Genomic DNA, 14,075 nt, shown 5'->3' on the forward strand with positions numbered 1-14,075 from the left:
CTTTATATAGTATAGAGATTAACCCTTTGTCGGATATATGACTTGCAAATATTTTTTCCCAGTTGGTGGGTTGGTTTTTGTTTCGATCCTGTTTTCCCTTGCCTTGAAGAAACTTTTTAGTCTGATGAAGTCCCATTTGTTTATTCTTTCTATTGTTTCCCTTGTCTGAGAAGACATGGTGTCCGAAAAGATCCTTTTGATACTGATGTCAAAGAGTGTACTGCCTATATTTTCTTCTAGAAGCCTTATGGTTTCAGGTCTTATCTTTAGGGCTTTGATCCATTTTGAGTTTATTTTTGTGAGTGGTGAAAAAGAATGGTCAATTTTCATTCTTTTGCATGTGACTGTCCAGTTTTCCCAGCACCATTTGTTGAAAAGACTTTCTTTTCTCCATTGTATGCCCTCAGCTCCTTTGCTGAAGATTAGCTGTACATAGGTGTGTGGTTTTATTTCTGGGCTTTCAATTCTATTCCATTGATCTGTGCATCTGTTTTTGTACCAGTACCATGCTGTTTTGATTACTGTAGCTTTGTAGTATGTTTTGAAGTCAGGGATTGTGATGCCTCCAGCTTTGTTCTTCTTTCTCAGGATTGCTTTAGCGATTCGGGGTCTTTTGTTGCCCTGCATGAATTTTAGGATTCTTTGTTCTATTTCTGTAAAGAATGTCATTGGGATTCTGATTGGGATTGCGTTGAATCTGTAGATTGCTTTAGGTAGTATGGACATTTTAACTATGTTTATACTTCCAATCCATGTGCATGGAATGTCTTTCCATCTCTTTATGTCGTCATCAATTTCTTTCAGGAAAGTCTTATAGTTTTCATTGTATAGGTCTTTCACCTCCTTGGTTAAATTTACCCCAAGGTATTTTATTCTTTTTGTTGCGATTGTGAATGGGATTGTGTTCTTGAGTTCTTTTTCTGTTAGTTCGTTGTTAGAGTATAGAAATGCTACTGATTGATGTAAGCTGATTTTATACTCTGCAACTTTGCTGTAGCTGTTGATTATTTCTAATAGTTTTCCAATGGATTCTTTGGGGTTTTCTGTATATAAGATCATGTCATCTGCAAACAGCGAGGTTTCACTTCTTCATTGCCTATTTGGATTCCTTTTGTTTATTTTTCCTGCCTAACTGCTCTGGCCAAAACCTCCAGTACTATGTTGACTAAGAATGGTGAGAGTGGACACCCTTGTCTTGTTCTTGTTCTCAGAGGGATGGCTTTCAGTTTTTGCCCATTGAGTATGATGTTGGCTGTGGGTTTGTCATATATGGCCTTTATTATGTTGAGGTACTTTCCTTCTATACCCATTTTATTGAAAGTTTTTACCATAAATGGATGTTGGATCTTATCGAAAGCTTTCTCTGCATCTATTGAGATGATCATATGGTTTTTGTTTCTCATTTTGTTAATGTAGTGTATCACGTTGATTGACTTGCAGATGTTGAACCATCCCTGTGTCTCTGGTATAAATCCCACTTGATCATGGTGTATGATCTTTTTGATGTATTGCTGTATTTGGTTTGCCAGAATTTTATATCATTTCTTTTTGGTTAGGAAGATTGGCCCTGAGCTAACGTCTATTGCCAATCTTCCTTTCTCTCTCTGCTTTTTTTTTCCTCCCCAAAGACCTCCAGTACATAGTTGTATATTCTGCTTGTAGGTCCTTCTGGTTGTGGCATGTGGGACACTGCCTCAGCATGGCCTGATGAGTGGTGCCATGTCCGTGCCCAGGATCTGAACTGGCAAAACCCTGGGCTGCCAAAGCGGAGCATGAGAACTTAACCACTCGGCCACGGGACCGGCCCCCAGCCTAGCTGAAATTTTAGCAATTTTATAAATAAACCGTAATTTCACATACTCTACATTTTAGATATATTTATAATATGCATACACATATGTAATGATTTGTATAAAGACAAATGAAACATGTACAGGTACTTTAATGCTAGCTATTATAATATATCAAACTTTATATAATTTTGCATAACCTTTCCTTCTCAATGACTGTATTATATACGTAGACATTTTGTGGTTATTTACTAAATGAGAAAAAGCAGTCAATTGAGAACATTAAGGGACTGATTTAAAGGTTAAGTTCCTAGTGAAAATAAGGATACTTGTTAGGAGGACTGACAGTTGATAATGAATCACATTTCATCTGGCTCATACTGGTAGCACTGGCTTTTGAACCGGGGAGTGGGAAAAGGCATAATTTTAGGCTGAAGGACACTTCTTGAGGGTAAGCAGGAGAAGGATTGGAAGAGGGTGAATTAAACAATGAGTGGAAGCACTAAAAGCGAATTTCATCCTTATTGCAATTTTGCCCAAACCATGGTGAATGCAATCCCCTGCCACGGTGCTCACCTTGGAGCCTCTGTGCTAGGCTCTTTGGAGAGGGCCACAGACCAGACGAAGGACCCTTACCGTCAACTGAGAGCCTGCCTGCAAAAGTCACCTTCAGGTCATTTGATGATCAAATAATCGAAAGGTAGATTTCTTCAAGTGGCATTTCAGTCTAATATTTTGCTCCTTCATGGCCATGACCAGACTACTTATCACTTCTGACAGTCCTCAACTCCAAGAGAGGGAATTAAAAACTCACCTTGGGCCAGCCCCGGTGGTTTAGTGGTTAAGTTTGGCGCACTCTGCTTCAGAGGCCCAGGTTTGGTACCAGTGGCCATGTTGTAGTGGTGGCTCACATACAAAAAGAGGAAGATTGGCAACAGATGTTAGCTCAGGGTGAATCTTCCTCAGCAAAAAGAAGAAGATTGATAACAGATGTTAGCTCAGGGTAAATCTGCCTCAACAACAACAGCAAAAAACTAAAGCAAAATAAACTCGTTTAAGTTTGCAAATGTCAATTTTGAATATAAAGCTTTAATCAGCAGAATGCAGGTGTTAGGAATATTGGAAGTAATCTTTTCATTATGCTTCCAACTCAGAAATTAGGATAAGGTTTACTAGAGAAAACAGCATCAGTCATCTGTTCCTCCTTGGAACTTGGCATAACGATCTTGGCTTAGATTGTCATTTAAATTCACGTGGCTTATCACAGAACTACTGAATTTATTCACGTCACAAAGAAAGTCTAAGACACTAGGTCAACACATTCGTTGAGTGTGTAATGAGTACATGGCACTGTGTTCAATACCAGGACTGCATTGACAGATAAAACCATCTTCAGCCTTTGTAATCTTATGTTGTTTTTCCAGTAAATTAGATGACACAATATGGCGACTGTCCTACTCTAATTCCCTGGGAGAGAGAGAAAGGGGGAGAGAGCGTCTGGTCAGTGCACCTGTATCTTTATTTTGGTCTCTGTACCAGTATTGGTGATGACTGGCCTCTTTGAAAGTTGTGGATGCTTTTCCAGGAATCTTGTGAGCCCTTGCTGGTCTAGACCCTCTGTACCACATTGGTCTTTCTCAAAGATTATAGCTCTTAATTCATGCTTACACACCCAGACATTATTTCCATAGTAGGACCTGTGCGGCTGGATTTAAGACATTGTCAGTCTCGCCTCTCTCCACTAACCTTCCATTGTATGGAGGCTGAGTTACTCAGCTGTATTATTTCCTGTTGCTGCCGTAACAAATTTAGCAACTTACACATTTAGCAGCTTGCACACACAAATTTATTATCTTACAGTTTTGTAGGGTAGAAGTTGTAAATGAGCCTCACTGGGTTAAAATCAAAGCATGAACTGGGCTCCGTTCCTTTCTGGAGGCCCCAGGAGACAATCCAATTCCTTGCCCTTTCCAGCTTGTAGAGGCCTCCCACATTCTTTGGCTCATGGCCTCCTTCCTCTGTCTTCAAAGTTGGCAACATTGCATCTGTCTGTGTCTTTCTTCCATTGTCACATATTCCTGAGATTGCCTTTAGGCTCCCTCTTCCACTTTTAAGTTCCCTTCTGACAACATTGGGCCCACCCAGATGATCCAGGATAATCTCCCTATTTTAAAGTCAGTTGATTCGCAGCCTTAATTCCATCTGCAACTTTAATTCCTCTTTGCCATGTTACCTAACATTTTCACAGATTCTAGTGTTTTGGACATGAACATCTTTGGGGGGGGAGGTCATTATTCTGCCTATCATGCTAGCCCAGACACTCCTCCCTCAGGATCACCTTCTCTTTTAAGGCTTTCCCACTCTTTCTTACTGTGGCAAGGAGGCTCTTCTAGGGCTCCCCGAATAATTTATGCCTCCTGGGATTCACACCCAGTGGAATCCCCTCCTCTTGAGTGTGAGTGGGACCCGTGGCTTATTTCTAACCAATAGAATGGCAATGGTAATGGGATGTCATGGCCATGATTACACTCCATAAGATTGTAACTCAATCTTGATACAAACTCTCTCTATTGCCTTCTCAGTTTGCAAACTTTGATAAATCAAGCAGCCATGTTGGTGACACCCACATGGCAAGGAACTGAGGGAGGCCTCTGGCCAACATGCCACAAGGAACTGAGTCCTACCAACAACCACGTGAGCCTGAAAATGGATCTTTCCCCAGTCGAACCTTCAGATGAGACCCTATTCTTGGACAAAACTTTGATTGTAATCTCATGAGAGGCCCTGAAGCAGAGAATCCAGTTAAGCCATACCTGGATTCCAGACCCACAAAAATTGTGAGACAATAAATATGTGTTGTTTTAAGGCATTAAGTTTGTGATAATTTTGTTACAGAGCAATAGGTCTCTAAAACACCTGCCAAGGAACCTCAGTGGGGGGCTATCCTAATCCATAAAATAGCTTCACACAATATTGAACCTCAAAAGTATAGCTTGAAGTGTAGGTTCTTGTTACTCAAAGTGCAGCTTATGACCACACTGTCGATCTCTGAGATTGTTAGAAATGCAAAAGCCCAGGTAACACCCCCACCTACTAAATCAGAATCTGCATTTTACCAAGATCCCCAGGTGTTTTACATATTCATATTAAAGTTTGAGAAATGTGGGGATCTCTTTTTCCCAAGGGGCCTATTTACCACTCTGTGAATTTGCCTACCATTTTTGCAGTTGCTAGCCCGACATACCACAGGGGTTAGAGGAAACCTTTGTCTAGGCCACAAAAATCTAGTCACACCCTTATCCTGGTCCATGGGGCATACTCAAGTTACCCTACCCACACCCCATGATAAGGAATATCTATTTGAAAATGGCTTATTTCCTTAACATCTTGGCAGAGAATGTGCTGGTACTATTTTTTTTTTTTTTAAGATTTTATTTACTTTTTTTTTTTATTTTTTCCTTCTCCCCAAAGCCCCCCACTACATAGTTGTATATTCTTCGTTGTGGGTCCTTCTAGTTGTGGCGTGAGGGACGCTGCCTCAGCGTGGTCTGATGAGCAGTGCCATGTCCGCGCCCAGGATTCGAACCGATGAAACACTGGGCAGCCTGCAGCGGAGCGCGCAAACTTAACCACTCGACCACGGGGCCGGCCCTGTGCTGGTACTATTTTTAAAATTCTTCTCTGGGCCCCTGTTACTCACATAAAATATTGTTGGTACCCTCAACAATCTTTCAAGCTATTTGGGAGGATGGGGCATCCCATAGATCAGTAAGTAACAAAATACAACCAGAGAGCACCGGCCTGGTGATGTAGTGGTTAAGTTCTTGTGCTCTGCTTTGGAGGCCTGGGGTTCACTGGTTTGGATCCCAGGTGTGGACCTATGCACTGCTTGTCAAGCCATGCTGTGGCAGGCATCCCACATATAATGTAGAGGAAGATGGGCACAGATGTTAGCTTAGGGCCAATCTTCCTCAGCAAAAAGAGGATTGGCAGCAGATGTTAGCTTGGAGCTAAATCTTCCTAAAAGTACAACCAGAGATGTGAATTTCTCAGTTGGGGGACAGAATGGCAACTGATGACAGGTATGGTCAAGAATAGGGTTTACAGAGAAACTGAGACATGAATCGATCCCTAAAGGTGAAGAGTACACTAGACATTGGATGGTGAAAAATGTTGAAGAAGGAGCAAGTAGGAATATTTATGGGGCTTTTGGTGAACTGGAAAGTACATCCATTTGGCTGGAGCATAGAATTTAAGTAAAGGGATAATGAAAGATCAAGGAAATAGAGGTCAAGATTGTGGAAAGATGATGAAAGAAAAAGAAAGAGAAAGAAAGGAAGGAAGGAAGATAGATTACAACAGGTGCAGATTGCTGTTTCAGCTGAGGCATCAAGATTTTACAGATACCACATTCCAAAGTGAGTTGTGAGTCGCTGATTTACCAATGAGGTAGTTGAAAACCAGTAACATGACTCTGAGTTGCTCACTTACCTTAGAGCTATAAAAAGGTTGGGACTAATTGAAGAGAAGAAGAGAGGAGTTTTAGAAAGAATGGCTGGCACACTGTGGGCATTAACCCACCATCAGCACCACCAAAGAGGAGAGGGAAGGGTGCATTTCCTCCTTTACTTCAAGGTGAGGCGGGCCCTTTGGCAACACCACTCAGCTTGATGTATGAGTCTCCTTCCTGGTGCCTGTCTTCAACCTGAAAAGTCTAAACGGTGAGGAACAGCCTGGTCAGCTACTTTGACAGTGGAACAAAGGAGAAGAAGCTTCACTGGGGGAAGGAGTGGCTGTGACCACCATAGGAGTTTTGAGCAAAGAATGTGTTCCTGTAATATAGGCCTATGAGGGGATCTTAGGTCCTGTCTACAAGGATGGTCTGGAGGGGCAAGCAGCACCCAGGGAAAAGAAGCAAGAGGTACCACTGGATGCCTAGAGCCTGAGCAATAAGTGAAGAGAGCTAAAGCAGATGTTCTCCCTCCTGGAAGACAATTGAGGAGGATAGATTCTCAGGGATGGGAGGCAGTGGGGTAAGAGGTGGGGTGGCCAGAGAGGTCTCCAAAGAACCCATGAAAATTCAAAGAAAAGCCTACTTTTAACATCTTCCATTACCACTTAGCTGTGATGAGAGCACCGAAGAAGAACTTTCTTTTCTCCTTCTCTTCTCCCTAACAGCCCGAGCCTGTGAAGGTAAAAAAGTGGTCAGCAAACTGAGGAATGCTCAGCAGAAGGACCTGACAAGGAAGGAGAAGAAAAGATCTGGTTCCCCAGGATAGAGACTCTGAGACAGAGATTTTTACGCAGGAGGCTTATTAGGGAGTGCCCCCCAGATGGGCTCTGTTGGGGCCAGGGAGTGGGAGTGGGCAGAGGAAGACGTTGAACTGGGAGGCAGTTGCTACAGAGGCCTCGGCCTCTCCCACAGCGGAGTTCTAGAGTTAGGTGGCCCTTTTGACATTGTCCCTCCTTGGAAGAGGGTACTCTACGCTCCCATTCTCCCACTAACCAGTCGCTGATAGCGGCTGCCCTGGCAAGGAGGCAGGACCTCGAGGCAGCTCTCTTGCTGAGGGCTATTTCCAGAGGGCCACTCAGCCAAGAAGCGTCAGGACCAATCCTCCAGCAGCTGGGGGACAATTGGGGCATGCCCATGGATGGTGCATCACAGCGTCATGACACTGATGACACCACCTTCCCAGGGTGGGCATCCTGTCTGCGGGAGCACCAACAGGGGGGAGGGAGGAGCTTTTCACCATCACTGAGAACTGGACTTTTAACTAGTGTCCAGAGTAGCTTTTATTACCTTAAAGGTACCAGAAAAATCATGGGACTTTCTTTAAATTTCATCCATGGGAAATATCCCCACAGAATAAATTGACAAAAATGTGCATCTAGCTAACTAGCTGGATAAACTTAACTTACATTCCCCAAGCCTTATAACTGCATCAGTACCTAGAGAAGCAGCGTCTGGGAAGATAGCTTTTGCATAGGAAAATTCCTCAGTGGGCGTGATTATGCAAAGGTAGGCCCTGGAGCAGATGCTCCACACTTGTGTGCATGTGTGTGTGCGTGTGCATGCGCACACGCACGTGCAACTTGGATTCCTCTGGCCATCCAGCGCAGCCTCTGGAACCTCTTCTCGGAAACATATTTTCAAATACACAAAAGAAAATTCGTAGTCTGACAAAGAAAACCAATTATATTGAAATATTGTCATCGAAATATTTAAAAAATCGTGATGGAGTGACGTGTGCCACTTCACACATCAAATAACAAGATTTAAAATGGAATAAATAAATAAATAAAATAAAAAATAAATTTAAAAATAAAATAAAATTTGAAATGTGTAATTTTGTTTCATGGTAATTTCAAAATAATAACGGGCATGAGCAATATTTTGAGATACTCGCACAGCTAGAATGTAATATGAAAATATCTGGCAGTTCTATTGGTGCCTGTATCATAGGCACCGTGGTTTGTTGTCTACACTCGTAATTGAAGGTGATGCTAAATTTCACTTCAAGATTATTGAAAATAAAGATGTAATTTTGCCCCCACCCCAGTCCACTAACCCCTTGAATTCTTCTATTTGCAACCCCCTTGGGGGTCCATGGATTCCAGGTTAGAACCCTTGCAAACTGGAAGGGTCAGCTGATCCTCTACATCATAATAAAGTAATGAGAATTAGGGTCTTTTTTGAGGGGAGGTGGGTTGATGGTGGAGCATGTTGAAGGCCGTGGGATTCTAGGAGAGGAGAGATAAGAGCTCTTTGCACTAATCCTAAGAGCAAAGAGGTGAGTGGGGACCCAGGGAGTGTGGGGAATTTTCCATGGCCTTGATGGCTGAGGGGATGATAAGAACAGCCTCGTTTCCTGTTCTGTCTGCACTGGATTCACAGATGATATTGGCCAAACCTTCAGGAAAAGTCTATTACACACAGCACCTTTGGATTAGTATGTTGTAGAGGGGAAGGCACAGGCAGCACACGTGTTTGGGGTGGGACAACAAAGAGAATTACAGCCACCCTTAGGAGACCAGAGTGGCCACCCCAGAATTGTGCCCAGAGAGCAATCAGGAGCCAGTTGACTGTGAGTAAGCAGCTGGCAGTGTGAACTGAGTCAGGGTGGCCAAGAAACCAACCATCTTCAATCCAAACACCTTAGAGGGAAGGGACCTTGACTGACTGGGAGAAGCTTGATGCTGCCTGCATGGATAGGAGCTACCCAGAGGGTAGACATTTAGGTGACATCAGGCTAAAGAGCTAAATGTGACCCTGTAGGCAACAAAGGGCTGGGTCCTGAAAGAGTGTGGAGCAGCCATTCCTCTAAATTCTCCTACAATGAGATTTGAGAAGGAGCACTCTGCAGTGATTGCGGGTAGGGTGGACTGGCACAGGCCGGACACAGACTCTTTCAGAGGTAATTGCATGACTTGGAACTACTGGGAACACGAAAGGCATATGGGACCCTTAAATTGTGCCTCTTAGGGAGAAGCAATTGTGGATGTATTTGTGCCTTTCCAAAGTCAAACACAAAATCATACCGTTCTTTCAGCAAGAAAAAAAATGAGTGATTGCTTTGAAGTAGATGGAACTGGCCTACCAAGTTCCCTCTCTTGGTGTGTGGTTACAGAAGAGAAGATCAATTCGAATCTCAGCATTAAAGGTTCCTCATTAAGTCTTATGGTGGGGAGTGGGGGAGGGTGCAGCAAGGGGAAGGGGATATTAACGCACTCGAACTTCCTGGCAGAGCATGTTTCTGGTAAAAGAGTTATTCACGAGAGCTGGGCCCTGGGCCCGAACCCTAAAGCTCTATTTATTTAGTCCATACCAGACCTGAGATACCACTAGTTTGCACTGTTGTTTCTTCATTGCATCTGTAGACATAGAGTGGACACGGTAGTGCTATAGGAGGCAAACATCCCCGGGACCCACCGTAGGGTCACAGGGATGGAAGAATCTTGATGAGCATGACCCTCAGGGGTAAAGCCCAAGTGGTCTTTCAGTCACCACCTCAGAAAGTAGTTAGGACTGGATCCCAGGCCTATGTGGTAGCCAGTGGTCTCATGTAGCTATGGAGTACTTGAAATGTGGTTAGTCCAAATTGAGATGTGCTATAAATGGAAAATACTCACCAGATTTTGAAGACATAGTATGGTAAAAAAAATGCTAAACATCTCATTGGTAATTAAAAAATTTTGATTACATGTTGAAATAATATTTTGGATAAATTAGTTTAAATGAAATATATTATTAGAATTAATTTCACCTATTTTTATTTTTTTTTAATGTGGCTACTAGAAAATGTAAAATTACATATGTGGCTTGCATTATATTTTTATTAGGAGAAATACCATGTAGTTCTTTCATACAGTAAGAAATAATCATAGTTAACTCATATAACTGGTATAGCTATAGTCTAGCTTAGGCTATGCCAACACTTTGTAAAGTTCTGTAATCTTCGTAATGTCCTTGTGTTCCCCTTTTTCTTATCTTCTTTCTGGTTCTGTGTAGCCATTTCAGGAAAACTCTTAGCATAAAAAGGGTCCTCATGCTATGTTCCTGGGCATCACAGAGGTGGGAGCTATGGGGGTGTGGTGGTCCACACTGGGTGAGACGATCATCCCCCACAGAGGGGCAGAGTTTGTGATGGCAGGTACTAAGAGGCTAGCCAAGTAGACTAACTTTTTGGCAATGCTGAAAGGAAGAAAAGGAGAATCTTACCTACCTGAGTCTTGGCAACAGAATGGCGCATATGGGATTCTCAGAGTTCCAAAGAAATTGGCAGCATCTGGACTATGTTGAGAAAGGGCCCTCTCATACCCTCCATGCCACTACCTGCTGGTAACCTCACGTACCACCAGCCTCCTCTAGTTCTCTCTGTAGATCAGCCCTTTCATGACCTAACCAGCCTACACTGAAGCTTATCACCTGAACCCTATATCCTTCAAAACTGCTAAGTGTCTTGAAAAACCTCTAAGATATCAGGCTTCTTCCTGGAAAAACCCTAAACTTGGATCTATCTCCTTCTTCATTCCTACCCCTTCTTCATTCCTACTTCTTCTTCATTCCTACCGCTGAGCTGCTAGGCACAGTTAAAGAGCATCATTCAATCACGCAGATTGGCCCATGAAAAATTCATGGGCTCCAATCCCAGCTGTACCCTCCATGATGCACAGCAGTGCAGACACCGGGCAGCTCTCCCATTCTCTTCAGTGCCCATGGAAACCTTTACCACTCTCAGAATCTCTGAGAATTAGCAAAAAGTGCCTCTTACTCCAGCCAGTTTATTCTGATATTATTACACAATCTAGAGAACTCTGCTCTGGGGGTAGAGGGAAATGAGACTTCCAGAGTACCAGGAGGAAGCATCCCTGGCTGCACACACAGATGTGCCCAAATTCCTACGATCTGTGCCCTGAAGACTTTGGGTTCTGACAGTGTTAACAGCCTGCACATTCTGTGCTATCTCTAACCAGCTTACCCTCTCTGATCCCCAAGGAGAGAGAAGCAGGGTTGAGTCTGGTTGGCATGAAGCAGCTTCTGCAGGCGAGAAAGGAAATCTCAAGGGATGCTCAGAGCATGATCGACATAGGACACAGTCATGCATGTGTGTATATGTGTGTATGTGTGTGTGTGAGCACCAGTGAGAATATACATGTGTGAGCACCAGTGAGAATATTCCAAGTGTGTGTGTGCACAGCCTTGTGTGCAGTGTGGGCTTATATGCAGGAGGAGGCCCTACTTTGCTTTTACAGGCTTGACCAGGAGGCCAGAAATGCTTGCCTTCACATTTTGGGATAAATTAACATATGGTGCCCTGTGCAGTATTCAACCCAGACACCTGTACTGAAGGCTCTGACCATGGTCTCCTCAAAACCCTTGCATCATTCCCATCCCTTCTGTTCTCAGAGGATGGCTTTGCCTCCTTTAATGTGAACCTCCTCAACTTTCTATTTTCCACCTGCAAATATATTCACATTTGTGCCTTTCTTTTGCCTTTTCCCTTAAATTTCAGAGAATGAAGTGTCTGCTTTTTGTGCAAGGCCAATGACTGCCATGCTCTTGATCCCATCAGGGGTCTCCTCTGGATGTTGCTGCATTAGCTGGCGCCCTCTTCACATTTTCCTTTCCATGTATTTTCCAGTTGTCCCATAAAATCAATTCCATTCCGTAAAAGCCTTCTCTTGACTCCTAAGTCCCCCTCTACTGCTTTCTATCTTCTCCCTCAGTCAAGCTTCTGGAAAGAAAACTCTCTATGATTATTTTCACTTCTTCACCCACTATACTCTGGCCTCCACCTCTATCACTTCTCCTACTGTCCTTTCACAAGGGTCATCAGTAACCCCCTTGTTGCCTGACTTGCTGGGTAACTTTTCAGTCTTTGTTTTACTGGACTACTCTACACATTTGACACTGATGAACACTTCTCTCTTCAGGAGACTCTTGACTCTATCGGCTTCCACGGTCCTTGCCTATACAGACTCTATCGGTCGGTATGCGGACCATGCCCAACATCCCTCACTAGGAGGAACAGCCACACTGAGAGTCCCTGACTGGGAAGCTCCACATTCTTCTGAGACATGGGAAACCAATCCACAGTCAATCTGTGGAGGTCATGCTAAGCAGGGCCTGGGTGGGAAGCAGCCATGGGAGGCCCTGGCCAAGATGAAAAAGCAATAAATAGGCAGAAGATGCCACAGAGACAGAGACAGAGAGGAAGCACATACTTGCTAAGAAGTAGAGCGAGAACAAATCAGCTCAGAGAGATGGAGATAGGAGTCTCATTTCCTATATTTACTATTTTCTGTTCCCAGTCCTGATTTGCTTGAGGGCTTGAGGCCTGGCCCTTTTAATATCTGTGAGAATGCTTTACCCTTATAATAAATTTATTGTGTATTGGGCTAAAGTTTCTGTTGATTGCAATCAAAAGGAAGCTTGTCTAAGACAGACGCCTTCTACCTTGTGGAGTTTGTCCTCTGAAACATGCATTTGTGGGTTTTATTGGGCCGGAACCATGTGGTTCCTCACTATAATTCTCTCTTGTTCTTTACTGAGAACAACCATATTAATGTACATCCAACAGATTTTGAGGCTCTACCAGCAAATAGTCTGAGTCACTCATGTGCAATTTTCAGGAGAACCTGTATCCATGAAACAAAACCCAACATGGTAGTCCAGGGAACAAAGCAGAGATGATGGACACCATTGCTAACCTAACGATCGGATTCCTCTGATGTCTACTGGACACACTGGTAAAGTTAGAACTTCTCCATTTGCAGCTTTCTGATTTATGATAAAAAATATCTAGTTGAACAATGGAAATTCTTCTCACTATTCCTAAAAAAATCTATTTTGGTGATAGAATCATTTATTATAATTTGTGACAATTCCAGGGCATTTGAAGTTCTCGGTTCTCCTTTTATTGACTATTATGCTCAGCTATGATCCATAGTTATTGCTGACCCATTCTCTCCTTTCCCTCGTACATGCTCATCACTGTGCAGACTACACCATGCACATTCTTTCACTGTACGCACACTCATACCCTTCCTTCACCTCTCCATTAATCCCTGCCCTGCCTTCAGATTCAGCTCACATTGCTCCTTCTCCATGAAACCTTGCTCAGAGTCCTTCTGGTCTTCTTGGAATTCCTCTAGTCCAATGGTTCTCAACCAGGGCAGTTTTGTCCCTCAGGGGACATTTGGTACTATCTAGAGGTATTTTTGGTTGCCACAACTTGCAGGGAGAGTGCACCTGGCATTTAGTTGGTAGAGGCCAAGGATGTTGCTAAACACCCTACAGTGCACAAAACAGCCCCCTAACAAAGAATCATCCGGCCCACACAGTCGATGATGTTGAGAAACCCTACAGTCTAGCCTGATTTTGGCACCATGCACCCTCTCATTTGATTACTTATTATGGTGTAGAATCTTAGCGCCAGATGGGAACCTTTAGAAATCATCCTGTCGCCCCCCTTGAATTATATGGGCAAAAAGACCAACTGAAGAGAAGCTGCTGGAAGTCACAGAGTGAGTCACTGGCAGGGCTTTACCCCCTGACCCCTGTTCCTCTGACCATTTCCATTTCACTATGCTGTTGTTTCCTTTCTCTCAAGTAGGTTTAAAAAGTTTCTATAAGCCAGGTTAGGCTCTTTTATTAAATGTGCAGTGACTGTCCCCCTAACCTCCCACCCCCAGCCCAGTACTAGGAGCACAGTGCATACTTATTGTCAGATCAAAATAACCTTAGATTTTGTAAAACATCATTTTATTTCCATGAAAACATAT

The sequence above is a fragment of the Equus przewalskii genome, chromosome 3 (genome assembly GCF_037783145.1).
Source record: "Equus przewalskii isolate Varuska chromosome 3, EquPr2, whole genome shotgun sequence".
Taxonomy (NCBI): Eukaryota; Metazoa; Chordata; class Mammalia; order Perissodactyla; family Equidae; genus Equus; species Equus przewalskii.